The sequence below is a fragment of the Corvus kubaryi genome, unplaced genomic scaffold (assembly GCF_017639235.1).
Source record: "Corvus kubaryi isolate FWS band 111438036 unplaced genomic scaffold, C.kubaryi_AGA036_p1.0 37385, whole genome shotgun sequence".
NCBI lineage: Eukaryota > Metazoa > Chordata > Aves > Passeriformes > Corvidae > Corvus > Corvus kubaryi.
Genome location: NW_024581127.1, coordinates 5,666,499 through 5,688,384, shown reverse-complemented (window position 1 = coordinate 5,688,384; position 21,886 = coordinate 5,666,499). Strand labels below are relative to the sequence as shown.

The following is a 21,886-nucleotide window of genomic DNA, read 5'->3' as shown; positions in this document are numbered from 1 at the left end:
CATAAAATAGAATGATTTCCTAACCTGATTCTCCCTAGCAGTGTTGCCCATTTTCAAGTTACAAATGAGAAACTGGAGTAACAAATAGTCGTGTTGAAACTAAAAGCTTGTGAGTGCATCATAAAAATATTTAACTCCTTGCCATTTCTACATTTAAAACTTCTATTCAAATATGTTTGAGCATTTCAGGGCAAAATGATTTAAAAACCCCATAAATATTGCGGTTTAAATTTAAGCACTCCTCAGAAATGATTCAGAGCAATGTTGTGTTTGCATCATGCTGTGACTCACCATTTACTCTGAGCAATTCACGTGTGTAAAACGTGTGGAGGGCCAGGTGGAAGTTGGAGGTGCACTGGGAACAGAGCTCCTCTTCTGTCTCCAGCTGCCATGATATCCTAACAAGGGCAGTGTGTCCGTGCACATCCAAATAAACTTCAATAACCATTCACCCCTCCTGTTTATAGGCAACCACTATGTCTGGAGGTAGGGTATGTTTTCATGTATACACAGACACCACAATGCCAAATGCAGTAAGATGTACAAACACTCAAGGGAAGAATTTATTCCTTGAGCAACCTGCTTCCTTAAAAATAAGTAGTAGTATCAGTGCATGCACTCTCTTAAGACATGCTTTAAATTCACTGCTTTATCCCTTCGCTTATATCCACCTGGTAAGCAGTGCAACAAGACACTGGAAGCTGATTTTTTTAAAATATTTGACTGTTTTTCTAGCGTTTAAAATCTCACAACTTCAGAACTGAGTTAACTTACAACAAGAACATCATAAAATTAGGCAGGGAAACTTTAGATAATATTATATGCATTTAATTTTAAATATCTATCTATCGAGACAGAAAATTGTATTCTAAAAATGCCCCATATTTTAACAATGCACTTTAACTAAAAAAGAGTAATTGCAGAAAAAAAGTATTCTATAAGTTTTCTTCCCTTCAGAATTTAAGGGAAAGACAGTATTGTAATACTTCTCCATATCTCTCCCTTTCACTTTGTTTTCTTAATTCGGTTCTGCTCACTTCCCTTTGCTTCTTGTTTTCCTGCATTCTCTCTATTTTAACACGTATAGATAACAAGAAAATCATATTTAGAGCCATATTTTCTAATTTTTTTCATTTCTAGAAATTAGATACTTGGGAAAAATCATGTTATCACAAGTAAGATCCTTCTGGAAAGTGACAAAACCCAAAAGCTGTTTCAGTAAGGTACTGTTTCAGCACCTTACCCCTGCCCAAGAAGGTAGATAAGGGGATCTTTTACAAGACAGTTTAGTCACTCCCTGCCATGTCAACTACTGGGGACAGAGAAACAGTGAGGCTAGAAAGCAAAGCCTTAGGACTTTATCACTTTTCTCCTTCTTAAGATCTGCTACTTATTAGCATTTTTTGATAGTACAGACTAAGTTTTACCCCAAAAGAACAAAAAGGAGTCACAAATATTTGCCTCAGCTACAGTAGCCCTGTGCTGTGCAAAGCAAGAATACACTCCAAGTCTTATTTACCTACAGCCGTTTAGTATCTCATCTGTTGTAAGAAAGCATGATCTTCCCATTTGATTACACTTTGGTTTAATCACATGTAAGTAAACTCTTTATTGCTGATGCAGAATTTTGCAACTGAGATTTTCCTTTTCTGTAGTACTATAAGATTCAGAAGGCAAACCACGCACTCGATCTAACAAAGCAGTATAATAGGGATGGAGGGGAGAAGCAATTTGGAGTCTATAGGAAGGTTACCATAAAATTTACATTTTCCATAAAATATAAGTAGCCACCATTTTGCTGTAATCCCAGAGCAGCAACGAAATGGTGGTACAGAAGAAAACTACCCTATCAGACACATTTCATCATTGCTTCTATCCATCACTATCTTCTTTCACTAGCGTGATTATCATTTACCTTTCTCCTTCTTACAAGCAACCTCCTACTTTTAGACTAAAAATTGATAGACCTAGCATAGTAAATAGATAAGGTGTAATTATCAAACTAAGACTACATACTGTACAAGTCCTCTCCCCCTCACCCCACTTCAAACTGCAAAAAAGTACTGCATAGTGTTTCTATCACACACTGATGAACACATCCCTTGGAACTGCTACTGTATGAAAGCTGTATCCTAGAGGTAGAACACATGGTATGGAATATGGCTGCTGCATTGGTCAGTATGTATTTTAATTATTATATGATGAGACATACATAAGTAACACTCAGAAGACCAAAATGGCTTAAACTAATTATTTTAGATTGTAATGTACAACATTGCATTTTGTGAAGAATTTTATATTTAAATGAATAAATGTATATTGGCATACTCGATTTAGAAATTTATATTAAGGCATCAATTTTGATACGCAATGCCTTTGTTTTTTTTAATTATTGCATGCTTTTCAGAAGGTGTGGAAAGGAGTGCCTACTTGTACATAAAGAGGGAAACAGTATTTTTAGATTGGTGCAGGTCTATTCTGTGATACTGTGCTGTACATACTAAAAGAACTCATAAATTTTATCCTGTAATCTCTACAGAAGCACTATGTGCTATAAGCTTTATTAACTAGGTGCTAAATTTATAAATTTGTAATAAACTAGAAAAGTATATTCTGTAATATATTTTCTAAAAGCTTGCTTGGTGTTTATTACTATAAATATGTAATGAAGTTAAGATGGATCACATTTTCAAATACAGCATGTCATAGGAAAATGTTCTTGTTTTTCAGACACAAGTTGAATATTTTAGATTCCGATATCATTTTATAACTAATATATCAGAAAGCACACAAATGTGGGTCATTTAGGTGATAGTGCATGCTGAATTTAAATGTTTTTTCGGAGAACTTTTCAAAAACATCCTTAATGATGTGAAATTTGTTTTTACAAATCTGCAATTATGTACAAGTAAAACAAATGTCCTGTTCCTTCTTAAGTACTCCCATTCTTTTCCAGTACAAAGCAAAGAGTATTTAGGTAACACTGCCACCTATTGCTTAAAGGTCATAGTGACTAAAATCTGATCCAGTTTTTTTATCACTCATTGCTCATTTTGACTACTATGCTTTCATTATTTCTAACAACTGAATGAGACTTCCATGTTCTTTCATATATAATAAACATCTGCCTTCAGTACTTATGACTATAATTTGTCTAGAATCAATGAAAACTTAAGAGACTTTCAATATTGATAAAATAAATATAAAAAAAATACTAAAAAAAAAAATAATTTCAAATACCAAATCCATCCACAAAACGAACAAAAAGAAGATTCTTCCGGTTATAGCATGGCAAATACTGAAAAATCCAATTTCTTTGTTAGATATAAGTTGTCTGATAGAATTCAAAATAGCATAATTCTTGTAAACATATCATGGATATGCAAATACTCAAATTGTAAACAGACATCTGCAGGTCTTTTAAGGACACAGCTTTGGAAGCATGAAAATAAGTCACTATAAGATCAAACCTAATTCTTTTCAGTAAATAATTCTGTTTTCAGGACAACGATCAAAAGATCACTAATTCCACATCTGAACAAGAATCATGCCATAAGAATAACCTTTGTTAGCTTGGAAAAAAAAAAAAAAGGAGAAAGAAAATTATTTCCACTTCTTTCAAAGAAAAAGTGAGAAAAAATATATTCGATCATACTAAGGAAAATCATATGAATCAATCAGAAAGACAACACCAGTTGTATAAACTATATAATATAAGTACTGTCTAGGTTAATTTACAGCAATATAGAAAGATTACTTAGTTTGGAAGAAAATTTATTGTTGAAAGGCTCTTTTTTATCCTCAGTGTATTATTCAGTCTGCATGTATAAAATAAGTTGGCTTTACTTCTTCACTACAGGGAAGTAGCTGTATATTTTATAAAATCCCTTATATTCTCTTCTATTATTAGAAGAAAAAGTATGAATCCATTGTTCTTGTGCCCAAAAATGTTCAGAGTTACTATGCAGAATGCTGACATTTGTCCTACCTTAAAATATCTCACTAAGAGTCCAGCTCAATTTCTAAGATTGTGAAATTTTAAGGCAGATGGATGCACTCAGGAAGAGTAAAAATAAAATATATTTTTAAAAATAAAAGTGATTTTGTTTTGGTTTTGCTTTGTTGTTGTTTGTTTGATTGTTTGTTTGTTTTGAGGCAGGGGGGTTCTGCTTGTTGTTTTTCTGGTTTGGTTGCGGGTTTTTTTAATTAAATTTAAAGTATTTTAAATCTCAAATATTTGAAATATCCATGGTAGCAGAGAGAGTATTTATACAAACAGAAGGAATCTATGTGAAGTTTAAATTCCTTATAGACAATATTTTTTTCCTGTAATCATAACTACATCCCTTCAGAACTCAGAAAAAACATAAAACAAGACTTGTTCTTGCAGTTAGGGACTCCTGATCTTTTCCTCACTCTTACGGTTTTACTCTATGACATTTTTAACCATTTCTCTCCTGCCAGAATGCCTCAAAACAGTCACCTATCAAATCCAAGCAGTGTCCAGAGCTAATGTCAGAAAAGGAATGGCTGAATACAAATAGATATCTGCACACCTTTTCTTATCTTTCCTGGTTTATTTCTTATTTCTACACTTTCAACTCTAGTAAGAATGCATGATTCTCACACTGGTGAAAAAACCCTGAACTTTGTTTTCTCTTTTTTACTTCTTTGAATAAAATGAATATTCAAGACCTACAAATGTTATGTATTAAAGGAAAAGGTTGGATATTTTTCAGATTTCATTAAATGTTTATGTACCTAAAACAATTTGATGCCAGAGTATTCAACCTTAAATTCACTCAACTTAGTACAGTAGAATGAATTATTAATGACCTAATTGCTAAACATTGATTTGTAGTGTAATTACTTGTTTAATGCACGATTTTATGTAAATATCAGACCAAAACCTAAAAGTGTGGTGCTTTTAATAAATTTTCTTTGATAACACTTGTATATATTCACTTTCAAAAATATGCCTTTTTTTATTCCTTTAACAAACTTTCTTTTGGAAACTGTAATGTTTCCTAAACAAATGTTTGTGGCATCAAAAGTTTGCAGGTATATTTTTCTCCACCTCTTTTACTACCTAAATTCTGATATGACTAGACATAAATTTTATATCAGAAAAAATATTCATTAAAAATATAAGAATTTCAAATATGTGTGAAAAGAACAAACAAAAAAAGAAATACATTAAATTAAGGGTACGAAACCTAGAACAGGTATGGAGTAAAATGCAATGTCTAAAATCCAAAAGCTACAGAAGGCACTCATGAATAATTTGTTAATTTTATCTCCAAAATGAAATTCACACTTGCATTAAATCAATTATTTTCACAGATAGTCTAAAAATCAGTATAATTTTTGTCTATCATATATAGGAAGATTAACAGGCAGGCACATGCATACTGAAGTGTGAGTGAAAATGCCAGTATGCTTTGCCTCTTAACATCTGTGTGCTAAAATATACTCAGTTCAGACAAAGATGCAACTTAATGCAAGGAATAAATAGAGGTTAGGGGAAAAAAGTTACCTCTAGTTATCTGCTCTAATCAACTACACACCTCATGTCAGAATGCAATGCAGAGATGCTTATACTTCCTCAGCTAATATTATCATTACTTTTATACTTTGGCTTTACTAGATCATTGCTTCAAATGAGCATCACTGAACCAATGGAGCTTTAGTGTCTATGTTACATTTTCTTCATAATCATTTTCAATTTATTTTTTTCTTGCATGTCATCGTTTTAATGTAAATCTTTCTTTTTCTTTTCAATAAAATGAAATGATTAAGTAATCCTGCTTTTTGCATGATTAAAGATGACGGATAAGCTTGGGTGGATAAAAATCAAGGCTCCTAACAGAATCTGTGCACCTCGCATGTCAGAATCCTTCCAGCTTGTTCAGTGCTAATGACAGAAAAAATTAGCGTGTCTGTGAGTTGACTAAAAAGGATAACAAGCTACCTTTAAGGACCTAACCATACCTCTACACTAAATTTTAAACAGTTGTTTTCCATAATTTTCTGTAATAAGCCCTGATGAATTGTTTTGAAACAGCTTAATAGAGAAATCTTTATTTAGAGCAATAATAAATGTTCATTAATTCTATCAATGACTACTGCTGGGCTGTTTAATCACCACCTTTGTATCACCAGATATAACACATTTAGAAAATAAAGTGCAAGGGGTACAATATGCTGAATAGAGTATAAATCTGATAAAAAACAATGACGCATTTTAATTAGCCAGTCAGACACGACTCAGCTTTAAAGAACAGGAAAAAACTCCTAACTACTGATTTTTGCCAGTATCTCTTTCCTTTCAAGAGCCCTGTGCAATATGTGTTCAGCCTTTTCTGACTGAAGCAAGAAAACCAGAAAGGGGATATTACAATACAGCACATACATACTGCCATCGCCTCTAGACATATGACCCAAAATGATGCTAAGAAGTCTTTCTCTGACCTCCTGCTAACCAGCCTCTTGTGATTAATTCAGCATGTCCTTGAAAGTATCTGCTCGAGATCCTTGTTTTTTTTATTTTAAGAGTTTCTGAAGCCCACCTATAGTTTCACCGATGGATTTTTATTTATTTACTTTTTTTTCCTGTTTGTTTTATCAGAGGTAAAGCATTAATTTATGAACAGAGATCTGCAGTAACAGAAAAACACCACCTGCCTAAGCATTTGCCAAATAGGACCATAAATACCACAACATTTCCTGACCTAAGTTTCATAGACATCTGTATCATGGTAACACTGCATTTCCCTTCTTTGACAGATGAAATTACTATTCTTTGGTTTCCCCCCCCTCCCCCCCCCCCTTTTTTCTGATTATGTTCTGGATGGCAAAATTTGGGCCACAAAATGCTAATTTCTAACCTAACACCATGACAGCAATCACAGCCATCACAAGGATGGAATAAAGAGAGCAATCTAACATCCAGGGATATGAATTTCTGATCAGTGGCTGGCAGACTGCCGTGAAAGCTTACAGTAATCCCATTGGACAGCTAGGGTTGATGAAGCCTGGGAACAGGCAGCCACAATGTAGGTAGTTCACAATTGCAAGCATTTGTCCATAATTTAAAGCTATATGAGAAGTGGAGAGTATTCATCTGAACAACAAGCTGTAATTTAACTAGAGTAACATTTACACAGTTTTTAACCCATTAAGTCCACCTCTTCTTACACTGACATTCCCTGTGTTTAATGCCCATTGTAAACAAAACTCCTGCACATTAAATAACATATATTTTTAGCATTTGGAAAGCTCAGAATAATTTACTGAGATTAACTCTTATTGTATATTTGGCAGAAAATAAAGCATTTATTCTTAAATCCAAAGTCCAGACCATGTAAAACCTTACTGAAGTGAGTGGTTCCCCTGAAGCCAGGCCTGCCACCCCAGCTCGCACTGAGCAATATCTAGTTTATAGACTGATCACACGATTAAGGTTCTTTTCAAAGTGATAATGCCTCAATCATCCAGTGATGTTCCCACCAGAAGAAAATTAGCCCCCGACGAAGTAGGGAGGCTCTGCAAATGGTAGATATTAATGCAGGCTTTGAGCTCTGCTGGAAGAAGGGGTTTCTCTGTCAGGCTTTAAAACTGTAGCCCGAAACATAAAGTGTTGTCTTGCGCTTGAAAGCCTCTAAATGCATCTTTCTACACGATCAAAACCTGTTCCTCCTCCCTCTCCCGAATTCAGCCATCATTAATTGTCATTTTTCTATTTGTCACAAAGCCTTTGCAGCGTGCTTAGCTGTTGCCAGGATTTACAAGGCCCAGACATGATGCTGAAGCTGCTCTCGGTGAAGACTTGTCTACACAGACACGGTAGCACGGTGACAACTAATGACACATAAAAGTGGGCAGGTGAAACTGCCACCACCAAACACTAAATGTAGCACAACCACAAGCAAATATTATCAGAGAAATGATAGAAATATGCAAGAGATGCACTTGCAAACATTTTCTGATTTCCTTTGGAACCTGCACAGAAAAAACAAGAAAAATATTCACAGCCCCAAGGCCCCCAGCAGACAGAGAAGGAGGAAAGCTGGACCACCCTGTGGGCACAGAGTTGTGCCAGTGACTGAAATGGGGCAAGTTCCCAGAAACATTTCACATTTGTACATTACTATTAATATGCACAGAAATAGTAACTGCACAACACACTAAAAAATGCTAAGGGCAACTGAAAAACATTAACACGCAAGGAGCAACAAGCCCAGGATCTGTGAATAAGCTCAAAGAAAAACTTGTCTTCATTGTTTGTTTGTAAAAGAGAGATGCTGCTTCAAGTTTAGTGTAATATGAGGACGAGTCAGTTCCATGTGCCTCCCAGCACTGAGAAGGAGGAAAACATCATTACAGTGATGTGGATGCTGGGGAGTGAGTGCTGTGCTTTTAGACACAGAACTCACTTTTTTTCAGAGTTTCATCTGTTTTGGAGATTTTACTGATTTGTGAGCTGCTTCTGAAAGGAAAAAGGGAAGGAGAAGTGGGGAAATAACTACTGTAACCACCTGCAAATATTTATCACCAAAATGCAATAACTGCAGAGTAAGACAGGTTTTGTTCTTTGTTCTTTCTTTTGTTCTTCCCTCAGTCCTTTCTCCTGCCCCCTCCCCTCCTTCCCCCTTTCTTGCTAGTTTCCTTTCCATAGCCCATTTGGCGTGTTTTCCTTCCAAATTAATTTTTCACTCACATTTGTAAATATTGAATCTACCTCCATCAGTTCCCTTTTCTTGCAATCTTTAAAATATTAAAAATATATCCCCACCTCCATTATTCCATTTTTTTCTTTTTTTTTTTAAGCTCTTCACAGTGTTCTTTGTGACCTTTTTCTTTCACCATTCTCTCATGATCATCTCCGTTTCATGTGTCTGGGAGACAGTTTTTCCAGTTTTGGTTGTTTTTCACTACAACTCAATAAAATATATTTACAGTGGCTTCCTGATCTGAAGTTGAGTCTTCTTGGCTTGTTAACAGGAGAGCTTCACTGTAGTGCGGATATATTTGTCATGATAGTACAGGGTGGGAGGAAGCAGGAGATGGATGCCAGCAGCAGCTCATGCCAGAGAGCAGAGGGTTCACTTCACACCTTCCCCTGTTTACAAGAATGGAGAGATTACCTCTCTTAAAGGGTGCCATTTGGATGTACATAGGGCTCTGAAACCTGTTGTGGTCCTTACTGAGCCCCTCAAGCTACACTCAGAAAAATAATGCATCTGTTTACATTAGAAACATTTGCATCTGTTTGTGCAAATCCCTCATCATGCATGTAATCTACCACTAACTGGTCCTGAACAATTTCACAACTTAAGAGATGCTTACCAGAAACCCCTTAGCGAGAACAGGTACATGCAGGACTCTGAAGAGGGTGGATAGACTCTACCTCTGTTCAGCTATTTTATCATTCTTAGACTGAACAGATCTCTGGGGACTAAGGAGAGGAAGTCTTGATATATAACAGTAAATTGTATTTATAACTGTTTTCTTATATTCCTCATTACTTCTAGAAATCACTTTTGCATGTGCATGAAACCACACACTTTCAGGACTGTGCCTCAGCAAGCATGAGCCATCAAAAGTAAATGTTTGAAGGTGTGCTGGATAAATACCTCAATCAGGACAACAGCACCCATTTCAAATAGCCGCAAATTACTGTGCCTTGTCTCCTGCAGAATGTGACGGAAGATTTGAGAACTACCATCAGCAGATTTGCATACAGCCTCTCATTTGCTTCTTCCCTTCTATTGCACAACCTAGCAAAAGAGTCAAGCTTTGGAGAAGCAGTGTAGGCAGCAGGGAAAGGGGTCACTACAGATACTAAGTCCAAGACTGGACTAAGTGTGGACACAAAGTATGTTTCAGAGGTTTCTTTTTATTTTATCCAAGCTGCTTAGCAGTGTCTGAAAAGTATTTCCATTTCATGTTATCTGGATAATGTTTTACATCTCCCTAGGTGCAGTTTGCTTACTCTGGGGCATGACTTCCCAAGTCCTTTACCAATCCCATTGTGACTGGAGGATGTATCTATGAGCTGTTTAAGGAGGAAAGACCCCAGATTTTTCTTGAACCAGCTTCCACTTCCACAGTGTAACTACAACTAGATCCTGAAGTAGCTTGGCTATCACCAAATAGTATATGCAATTTATTACAAAAAATGTCTGTATATGTATACGTGCTGACAGTGAATATTTAATGATTCCAAGAATAATAAATACGCAGGTACAGACACACACATATGCCTAAAAATCTGAATGCAATCAATACATATAACCTGTTATAATAAAAGCTAGGAATCCCAAAGCTGTTTCCAAGAACCAACACATCATCCCTGCTAGCAATCCAAAGGAGCCACTGGCACAGAAGTCTGAGGCATGTTTCTACATGGACACAAGAAAAAAAAGGAAAAGCAGATAAAGCCTCAGACACTTCAGCAACTTCAAAGTTTTCTTTGAAACTTTCTGTAAGTCTTAAAATCTTAGTTCACTCTTTGTTAAATGGGGAAGATAATATCCCTCTCCATTCCTTACAGCTAAGTTGTCAGCCAAGATTCATTCACACTTGTGTAATGTGGTGATGGAATAAATATAAATGTTTAGATAAATACATACAGAAGAGACAGCTAGACACACATGCAAAATGTCGTCCCCCAAAACAATCTGCCTGGCTAGCTTTGGGAATTAATGAGTGGGGACAAGTGGGGTTGAACGGCTGCTTGAACCCAACCCAAATCATGGGGGTTGCCATTGGCAACCAATGCAACATATGTCTGCTATTAACCTTCCAAATGCCTACAAATCTGAAGAAAGTGTACACTTCAAAGTCCACACTTGTCCATCAATTACACAAAGCCCTAACATGAAAAGCAAGTTTTGATGCAATACTTTTCCATTTTTCACCAGAGGTTTTATTTCTATTGTTTCCAACTCTAAAGTATTCTGCAAGAGTGCATATGCAGTATCAGAAATTAGTAAAGCCATTTCAGAGACAACAGTTTTTTGCCATCTTTTGGGTTCTCCTATCACTCCACTAAAGGCAAATTTTCTACATGTTAGTGGCCAGCTGCTTCTTCAAAACATTCCCGTGAAAGAGAGAAGGTAAAAATCAAACAAAGGTAGCTTGCCTCAGACTACACAACCTTTCTGCTGGCTTGATGGCAGATCAATTATTTGGGAAAAGAAAAAAAAAGAAAGTTAAAAAATCAATTTAATAGCATTCCTTTTAATCAGGGTTTCAGATTATCATGCAATGCCCAGGCACATAATGAAATGTTCATTTTGTCTATTTTATTGGAGGAACCACTACCACAATCTTTTCTGTCTTTTACAACTTCCATTTTCAGTGCTGATTTTGTACTTTGCTTCCAATTATTTTAAGCCTGACAAGATTTCTAGCAAACCTTACTAAAAGGCAAAAATGCAGGAACTAAAGAATTGCAATCTCTCTCAATGCAATTCCCAGGCAGTTTCAGCGGATGCAGTTAAACTGAAATGAACAGTGTACACTAAGTCATGCCCACAGTGACTTCCACCATATATTTCTAAGTCCAAAATGATCAATTTCTCTAAATACACATTTTAGCCTCTTTCCCATATAGGAAGCTTAATTCTTTCACATGGCTGTTTGGTCTGCAATTCAAATGTCACAGCTGCAGATCTTATTGTCAAAGGCGCAATTCTTTAACAAACACAGAATAAATGCAAATTTGAATTATTAAATAAATGTATACAAGGATACATGACTGTATGTGTTCTTATGATGGATGTATGCATAATATATATTAAAACATAAAGAAAAAATTATCTCTATACCCACAATATCAACCCAGTTTTTATTACTTCCCCCACTGCTTTTAAATGCTTCTTATTGTTAAGGGCTCTTGAAAAGCAATAGACATATATAATTTTTTAGAAGTTTGTTAAACTGATAGTATCCTTTGCAGTACTTGTATTTCTTTTAAAATGATACCTGACTTACAAACTCACATAATCATTCAACACAAATTTAGCTACCCAAAAGTAACACCCTCACATGTTTGAAAAGCTCTACAAACCACAAATAACACTAGGAGAAAGAGAGACAGAAATCAGGAAACAAGAGATTTAAACACATCTCAGGAACTGAAGATTTCACGGCACAGCATAAAATTTGCTGGAGGCCCTGCTACACCCAAAAAGTTAAATCCTTGTGCAACATGGCTGTGTTTTAGTCCTTCAAACTGCGGTCAACAAATCTACATAGAAAATTCTGTTACAGACTGCACTAATATGCAACATCCAAGAATCTTACCACCTGTTTTCTCCTTCTGTGCCATTTCTCTGACATCTGGGAAAGCAACATAAGGCTAATAATATTAGCAGAATCAGTTGCATAATTATGCAGTTATCACCCATGTTAGGAAAACACATTTTGTTCCTATTCTAGGTCAAGTCATTATGAAAATTTGTACGCTTGACTAGCAGAATAATTTGTAGATTGTTGTTTGCCCTGACATTTTGCTATCATAGTACCTCTAAAAGCCTGTTAAACTTCACAATTATGTTTCAGCTCCTGGGTGCCATTGGACAGGTCACGAGAAGCAGACAAGCGAGTGGTGTGTCTGTATTTCAATCCTCGCAAAGGAAGCATTCCAGAAGCTGTTGTCTCCTTGGTAGGTGTTCAAATGGCATTTCAACAGTGGGTTGGCACAAAATAATGGTCAATAACAGTGCTTTGCTGTAGGGAAGCCTTCCACTCTGTCACCATGGTTTCTGGATCTGAGAGAGCCTTAAAAGTAGTTTTCAGGAAATGGGACAAAATCAGGAATTGGATATAAATATTCTTTGTCCAGTATGTTAAATCTGTGTGGGAGGTTCCACAGCTCTACTTTACAGCTGAGACCAACATGCATACCCTGGTTTGTTCTTTAAATAAGAACCATGAAAATGCACGTGGCTTTACACTATTAAGTGGTATCTAGAATGTTATTGTACATTATTATAAACAAAATACAGGAATGTCACAGCTGACTAAATTCCTATCAATTATGAACTTAATTTTTACACACATTTAATACTTATCTCATTTCAGACTTTTCTATACTGAGAAATTTTCTTTTAAAGAAAAATGGTTTATACAGTTCACTTCCTGCCATAATCAAGGTCTTTCTAACCTGATATCTGAAGGTTATGCTTCAGTGAATAATTCAGTAGGTTAGTGAAACTGTGGCAGCAAAGAAAGTGCTAATCTTAGATAGAAGCTGTGCGGGATATTAAGAAACAATTGCAAAAAGTGACATATTTAATAGAGAAAGATTACTCTGTGCTACATCTATTTAATTTGAATTGAATAAATTTTGCCAGTATTTTATGAGATGCAGTCTGCAAATTATGTGAAACTTCATAGTGTCACCGAAGTCTAGAGGAAAGAATAAAGGATTTTTTTCTCCCTCAACCATTTTATAAGTATTGTGATTTTTGAGGACTTCTCACTCTTTCAAAAGAAATTTCAAAGGAACTGAAGAATCATTCACTGCAGGACTTTATTAATTTGAATTAAGGAAGAAGAAAGGGTAGTAAAAGGTGATAGTACTGAAAGATAAATAACAAGAGGCAATAGAAGGATCTGGTGTAATGAGACTTCTTGAAATAACTGAATTCCTTCTGGACTGTGACTGAGTGAGGCTGTATATGTTCTCAATCTTTCAGGGAAAATTTAGTTGATCTAGCTGAGACAAGTCTGAAAGTATGAGTAAATGCAAGTGTGAAAAATGATAGGGGGCAGTTTTTTACCCTTAATCACTAAACAGATCCTTAATGCAAAGGCAGTCCTGACAAGAATAATTTAAGTCTATGTTCATATGGTTCCTTCTATGACTAAGTGGAATAGGAATATGATGCTACTACTAAAAATATTAAACTCATTCTATGTCATTGTAGAGGTAATTTAAAAAACCCTGTTCTTTCAAACAAACATGTATACCTTTTTCTTTTATACTACTGTTTTTTTTCAATAACTTACAAGACTATTAACAAGTTGTACAAGGTGTATCCCCTTGACATATTCTTTGAAAGAAATTTAAATAATTGCAACATCTGGTGAAAAGTAACCAAAGCCTTAATTACATAGCAAACCTTTTGAAAAGAGGGGAATACATTTCTGCATGCCAAGAAACAATTTGAGTGAGCAAAAATATTTAAAATGATTTAAAAAGAAAAAAAAAGCAAAGAGATCTTGCCCAAAATTTTGGTCAGAAAGCTGCTTTCCGGGAATTTTGAACTTTGTGCCTGCACCGCCACCATCCCACCCCAGGTATTCTGCTGCTCAATGCAAATTGCATGAAAGTTATAGATTTATTATGTCGGGGGCTTTTATCTGAGGACTGCAACTTTTTATTTTTTTGAACTTGCACTATTTTATTTTTAAGTAGATGATAGACAAACATGAAATATCTCTTTGGAAAATACATTGGGAAAATTCCAGCTTCAGAAAATAACTATACATTTTGAAGTTAAGTTTTGCAAGTTTTTGGTCCTGAATGGGGATTGTTTCATATTTTCTGTTTCACTACAAGCTCACATTATTAAAAACTGAGAGGAGACAATAACTCCTTCCCTTACATTCTTCTTCCCTCTAAGTGCAAGAATGGTAAAACCATTGGAAGTCCATACTACAGGCAAAATTGTTCTCTCTGATCTGCATGGTGGATCAAATATTCCCAATGGGAATTCTCTGCTGTGTGAATAAAAGCACAAATTTCTTAACTATGATTTCTACTTTGCCCATTCATAATCCCCTTTGTCTGCTCCAAACAGATTGAAAGGACAAAAACACACATCTACTATACACTACAGAGAAAAAAAAATTCTCTTGTATGCATGATTAACCTTATACTGAACAATTCATATATGAGCAGGAGTGGAAATAGGATATGGAGCATTCCACCTGTTCTATAGGTTACCAGATCAAGTCTAGTTCGGGTCACTGGTAACCTAAAGATATTACAGCCTAATGGACAGTTTGTGACCCACATGAAATGAGCTGGAATTACTTAAATTCATGGATATACATTTCTGTATCACAAAAAAACCCACAAAACTCACTCAGGGCAAGCAGCCTTCCTGATAATACTAGCAGCAAACAGTAACTGCAGAGCTTGGACCATGTTTTCACTTGAAATGGTGGTCATATGAGAAAGCTGCAGCGAGAAAGCAGTTGAAGCGTAGGAAAGGCAGAGAAAGAGGCAGAGAGGGGATGCTGTGTTTGTCTATGTATCGTCTGATATGTGTACAAAGAGAAGACTTCAGTCTCAAGGCCTGTCAGTTCAGCACCTTTCACGAGTACAAAATGTCATGTACTACATAGTGATGAAATAAAAGACAAAGGTGTCAAAGGAACCATTACACTATATTCTAGCAATGATCAGAGGATCAACAGTCTCTCTTCTAGATTGACGCTATGTTAAACTATGCCAGCATATTTGGCCTGAACCTCTCCTTGTCTGCCCCAGTTTTATACCATGGGTGGAACTTAATTTACCCCAATAACCTCACACTCTTTCAAGCGGAAGAGAAATTAAATACACAGGTATTTCCCTTCTAGATAATCTTTTTGCTATTTTTCAATAGAAAATATGGCTGCATACATTCATATGCATTACTAAGCTTACTGTTTCTTCTGTTACCAAAAATAAAGGGTGTATGTTTACTCACCATATGGATGCAGTGAGTAATCACAGTAGGCAGAATAACATCTTGCACCAAGAGGGTAGCTTATAGCTGGGAAAGCAATGTGTAAAAATACCACTGTTTCAACTTCACCTCATCCTGTATATTTGGCTATGCATTTTTTTCATCAAAATACCCTTCTGGAAGTCCAGATAATTATGGAAGAGCTCCGCATCTTTGCTAATGTGGATTGTGATGGCCTCATGATACCAGAATGCATTATCTTCTGCTCTATTCCACCCACACCACACGATACATGTTGAGAATTCTCTGAGAAACCAAACATATGAAGGATGTTCCTATGAGTACTAGTGACCTGAAATGTCACAAGTGACTTGACATGACTTGCCCAACTGATACGCCAATTAAAACTTCTTGTTTGATTACTTAACTTGGATAATCAGCATGAAAGAGAGGACCTCTCTGATTTTGGCCTTTATAACCATAACTGCTGCTGCAGCAGTGTCCAATTGTTGAGTTAGGCTACCAGATCCAGTCAAAATTAGATTAAATAACTCTAAAATGTTTAGATACTTGCTTTCCTCACAAATGTTTTACTAGTTTGCAAGCCTTCAACAGCTTTGATTATGCGACGAACATAGGCTAATTGCCTACAGGTCTCCCTGTATTATACCACTTACATAAATGCAGGTACTAGTCTTCAAAGAGTAGCGGGTTAGCTTTTACAGGACCTAAAGTGAAATAATATGTAGCTTAGTCTTTCCCAGATGCACCTTTTTCCTGGCAGGAGATTTCCCCAATCCTTTCCAGAAGCACAGCTATAATGCACAGCTATAATGATGGTTGACTGCTGTGTGGAGCCTCCTGCTGCTGAGCAGCACGTGTTCCTGGCAGAATGGCATCTTCCCACCATCACAAGGGGTTACTACTTTGGCTTATGGCTTAAGAAAGGCAGTCTAAAAAATTGTTCCATTTTAATTACATTATGTAATGCAAACCTTGTAACAACCATTATTTGGACAGATGCCATTCCTAGGGCTTTGTAGCTCAAACAGCAGCCTGAAAACAAGAAAAAGAAGGAAAGAAAGAAAGAAAGAAAGAAAGAAAGAAAGAAAGAAAGAAAGAAAGAAAGAGAAAGAAAGAGAAAGAAAGAAAGAGAAAGAAAGAAAGAGAAAGAAAGAAAGAAAGAAAGAAAAGTAAGTTACGTTACAGCTAATCTCTTCCTACTTTGTTCATCACCATTGCACACAGTAGGAACATCTGTTGGTTCTTACTCCATTGCCTCACCATGAGGTACACCTCATGCATAATTTTCCATCCTTTATTATGTTTGCATAAAGAAACATACCTACTTCTCTATGTAAGATTAATATTCAAAATTAACATGGGTTGTGAATAAGTGCACAGTACCAGGAAAAGTCACTTCTGAACTGCTCACATAGCCTACCTTATTCTTGTTAGTAGTTTACTTAGTCACACCATGAGAGTCTCAGTTTCACAGATTTCTTCATGACTGGTCATTTTTGTTGGGGCTCAGAAAAATTTCCCAAAATTTTTCTCCCTGCAGTTCTTTCATCCATTTTGCTGCAGGCAAAAGCCTCTAAAACCCTCTAACCTTATCTTAACCTTACAGGATTGTTTAAAGTAGAAGAAAAAAAGGAGAGAGACAGGCACTCTCCTGTTGATAGAATGTCATTTTGGAAGTCCTTCTGTGCTTCCTACTTTAGTCTGACTGCAACAGTTCAGCAACTTTGCCTGAAGTTTAAAAAAAATTCTAGAAAGAAACATGGAGGTTGGAAAGGATCACTCTGCATTCTTTGAGCACAGAAATTGGTGTTAAATTCCAGCTCTTGTTTTGTCGTACAAGGAGACATGCAGTCACAGGAAAAATTCAAAAGAGAAACACCTAAGCAGAAACACAACCCTGTGTTTCTAGGCTGAAGGTGCTCAGGTATGCTGGCCTACAAATTAAGAAATCACTGTTCAAGGTTTACCACTCAGAAAGTATACAAAGAATCCCTTGCATACTCAAGCAATGCTGAGCAATGCAGGAGGGATGGCACATCCCTCAGATGGACATACTTTAGACAGGTATTTCTAAATAATCTCATAGGTTTTACCAATCACATGTAGGCAGGAAGACATTTGATTAGGAAGAGTATTAATTTCATCATAAAATCCACCTGTGTAAAGAGATGACAGCCACTTCATCAGCGAAACAAAAATTTTTCCCAGTGTCCCTCCCTACCTCTGCATTCGTAAGACATAGCAAAATCTAAAGTAACCAAAACAACTTAGCAATGGAAATCAGACTAACTACCTCAGACTGAGACCATGCTGCACAGCAGTCTGGGGACACCCACCCACACCCCCTCACCATGCACACACACTGTCATTGCTATCACATAAAAGGTGCTGCTGGCTTATCACCCCTTGGTCCTTATGTTACACTGTAAAGAAGGGACCATCCCCTGCATAGAACGACCTCTGATACCTTACCAGGATTCTTAAAACAGGTCACAAGATTTAAATACTTTCTCCAATGTCATCTCAAAAATCACCCAGACTCATTTTGGGAATGTCAGATAATAGTGTCATGCTAGATCCAGCATTAAAAGAGGAATAAAGAAATTTGCACAGGGTCTAAACTACAGAGGACTTCATTAGTCAGAAGTACATCTCACAACAAAAAGGAAGGCAGTGCAGATTCTGAAGAATGACTATCTACACTGCTTCCCCTGATCATGCACATTCTAAACTTCAACAAAGTTGTCCATGAGCCAGCAATATGCTCTTGTGGCAAAGGGGGCCAAGGATAACCTCAGGTGCATTAGGAATAGCATTGTCAGCAGGTTGAGTGAGGCAATCCCACTCCTTTACTGAGACCTGGTGAGGCCACATCTGGAGTGCTGTGTCCAGTTCTGGGGTCCTCAGTACAAGGGAGACATGGAGCTTCCTCAGTGAGTCCAACAGAGGGTTACAAGGATGAGAGTTGTTCAGTCTTGAGAATAAACAACTGAGAGGGGACCTCGTCAGTGTATATAATTATCTGAAGGGAGGGTGTCAAGAGCATGGAAAACAAGAGGCAATGGGCAGAAACTTATGCAAAGGAAGTTTCACGTGAATGTGACACAGAACTTCTTTACTGTGTGGGTGACTGAGCACTGGAACAGGCTGCCCAGAGAGGTTGTGGAGTCTCCCTCACTGGAGTTATTCAAGAACTGTCTGGACACAACCCTATGCAATGTGCACTAGGATGACCCTGCTTGAGCAGGGAGATCGGACCGGATAACCCACTGTTGTCCCTTCCAATCTTAAACACATTCTGTTTCTCTGATTCTGTGATTCTGTGATTCTGTGAATACTATTTGCTGAACCATGAAATACCTACAGGCGCTCACTGAAGCCAAGCAAGCTAGAGGTATCAAATGTTTAGACAGTACCAGCAGGTCTTGCATCTGAATTAAAATTTTGCAAATCCTTTGCCTAAGAGGGAAAAAAAAGGACATGCTTACCCAGTTCAAGTATCCTGCCCTCTACAAATGGCCGAGATCTAAAAGGAGATGTATGGTCATGAACCTGATTAACAAATTACAGGCAGCTCCTTTCAAATAACAGTAGCCCTGAATATGCTGTCAACCCTAAGCACAAGCACACTTGTAAATCTACCACATCTGAATTTTCCTTATTTTTTCTCAGCCTTTCAATGTTTAGAGATATCCACCATAGGGGGTCTGGACCCTTTAAAAAGAGGATGTGATAACTAGATGCTAAAAACTGGCATGAGGATGTTGAGCTCCCACTTTATTAAACTGTCCAAGAGGAACACACAGAGAAAAAACAGGGTTTGTGAACACTAAGCACTGCCCTGTCTCAATTTTGGGTACTGAGCACCAGACCCACTGATCTGTACATAGAAGACAGTCAATCCTTAATCCCCACCTGGCTCTGAACAATGTATTTGCATTGTGTACAGACTAGGCATCGCTCTGTGCTTTGCCACTTCGTTCATGAGAATAGCAACGGTGAAAACACAGATTTTTCTTCCTGCCTTTTATATACCCACCCTGCAAATGCAGAAACACACACACACACACACCCCCACGCACATGTATAAACAAATACGCACAGGTACACAGCCACATAAAAATTCACAGTAAGGCTCACAATCAAACAGAAAATTTGCAAACGCTCTCAGTGTAACACGCGGGCTAACTGGACACACAACAAAAGACTCCTGAACCTTTATCAAACACAAATTAACAGGAATACATTTGAATTGTTAAGCCGAACGTCGCCTTTCAGCGCGGCTCGGAGCTGACGCCTCCTTAGCATACGGAGGGGAAACCTATTGCTGCAGCTCCACCTAGTGGGGAGCGATGGGAAGCGCAGCGGCCCCGGGAGCGCGGCCCGGGGGCAGCCGGGGGCGGCCCGGCCGCGGCAGCACCGACCCCGCCGCAGCCTCCCGCTGCTCCCAGCGGGAACGAGCCGTGGAGCGGCCCTTTTCAACCAGAACACATGCTCTGTTCTCGGGGTCAAAGCTGAGAGCTTGGTTGTTTCTGTTTGTTCCTCAGGTGAGGCAGCTCTCTCAGAGAACAGCACCCTGTAATACTGGCAGAATCAACTATCTAAACAAAAGATTGAGCTGCCAAAATTATATATGTTTATAATCTAAAGGAGTCTGAATTTTCATATACATTCAGAATTTTCACAGAATGACAGAATGGGTAAGGTTGAAAGAGACCACAGCTGTTCATCTGGTCCAACCTCCCTGCTTGAAGTGGGGTCATCCTAGAGCACATGGCACACGATTGGTATCTTGGTGATTCTTGAGTATCTCCAGTGAGAGACACTCCACAACCTCTCTGGGCAGCCTGTTCCAGTGCCTGGTCACCTGCACAGTAAAGAAGTTCTTTCTCATACTCAGGTGGAACTTCCTGTGCATCAGTTTCTGCCCAGTGTCTCTTGCCCTATTGCTCAGCACCCCTGAGAAGAGCCTGGCTCCCCCCGTTTTACACCCACCCTTTAGATACTTAGACACATTGATGAAGTGATGAGGTCTTACAACCTCTTCCAGATTAAAGGTATGGGAACTTATTGTGTCCCCACTTCATTTCAGTATTCATTTGTGCTTGTGTAATATATTTAATTGCTTCAAAATTCTTTCCAGATATTCACATGTTGGTATTGTTCATGCAGCTAGACATGAGTGATGTCTGGGGATGGTTATCAAAATCTCTCTGTGTCTCAGTTTCTTTACCTTTGCCTTACATTCCCAAGACGACAAAGTAAGAAAATCATGGTGTCATACAAATGCATCACTTCTTTCCAGCAGACACAAAAAGTAAGAACTTTGGAAGAGCTGTAGGCAGGATAAAACAAAACCAAACCATGCCCCCAACCCTTTCAATCTTTCCTGAAAGGTAGTGAATGTGATGGCATGTTCACAGCTGAACCCCTTGATTTTTATTTTATATTATTCGCTTTAAGCATTTTCTTGCAGCTTCTTTACAAGCAGTCTCTGTTTCATTGTGGCCCATTAAAAGCATCACTTTTTTCCAAAAATCAGCACACTCTGAGGCCCACTGTGCAAGCAGCATCATTTGCTTCTGTATTTTTTCCAAGTTGCTCTGCTACCCAGTTTCCCTGCGCTGCATGGGATAGTTTGAACTCACCTTATATTTGAAGGTCTCTAAACCGTTGGCACTAAGGTCCAGGGTTTGACTAGTGAGCACTCCAGCCCTGATGCCAGAGAGGCAACCTGACGCTGTTTCCTCCTACTAGAGGAGGTGAAAGAAGAGCCAGATCTGAAAACAGGAGAGGTATTAATGGAGAATAGTCTGCAGATGGGCTGGGCTATACTGTTTCTGCTATCCAAAGATTAACCTTAAAGCAGCAGTATAAAAAATTTCACCACACAAATAATTGAATTCATTCCAAAAACTGTAGTATACGTTGTGCATGGTAGGGAGAATAATTGCAATTTTGTGCATATTCTTACAAAAATGCTTGTTACCATATGGAGCAAAAATGAAAAGAAAAAAAAAGTAGTGAAAATATTTAGTTGAAATTGAAGCTTGCAAATTTTCCTGTGGCAGCTAATTCACAGATCTTAATTCAGCATATCAATATATATTTTCAGAACAGTGGCTCTACATAAGCAACCAAGGGAAGGGATCCATCTACCAGAATGATTT

General features: G+C 37.5%; 1 long non-coding RNA gene across 1 annotated transcript in view; it reads left to right on the top strand.

Annotated features, from left to right (window-relative positions):
* The first annotated feature begins 2,073 nt into the window (after positions 1-2,073).
* LOC121668575 overlaps positions 2,074-21,886 on the top strand; it is a 34,707-nt gene continuing 14,894 nt past the window's right edge. Inside the window, exons 1-2 of the long non-coding RNA XR_006017463.1 lie at positions 2,074-2,174; positions 12,571-12,673. This is a non-coding gene — a long non-coding RNA (uncharacterized LOC121668575). The remainder of the gene's footprint in view (positions 2,175-12,570; positions 12,674-21,886) is intronic.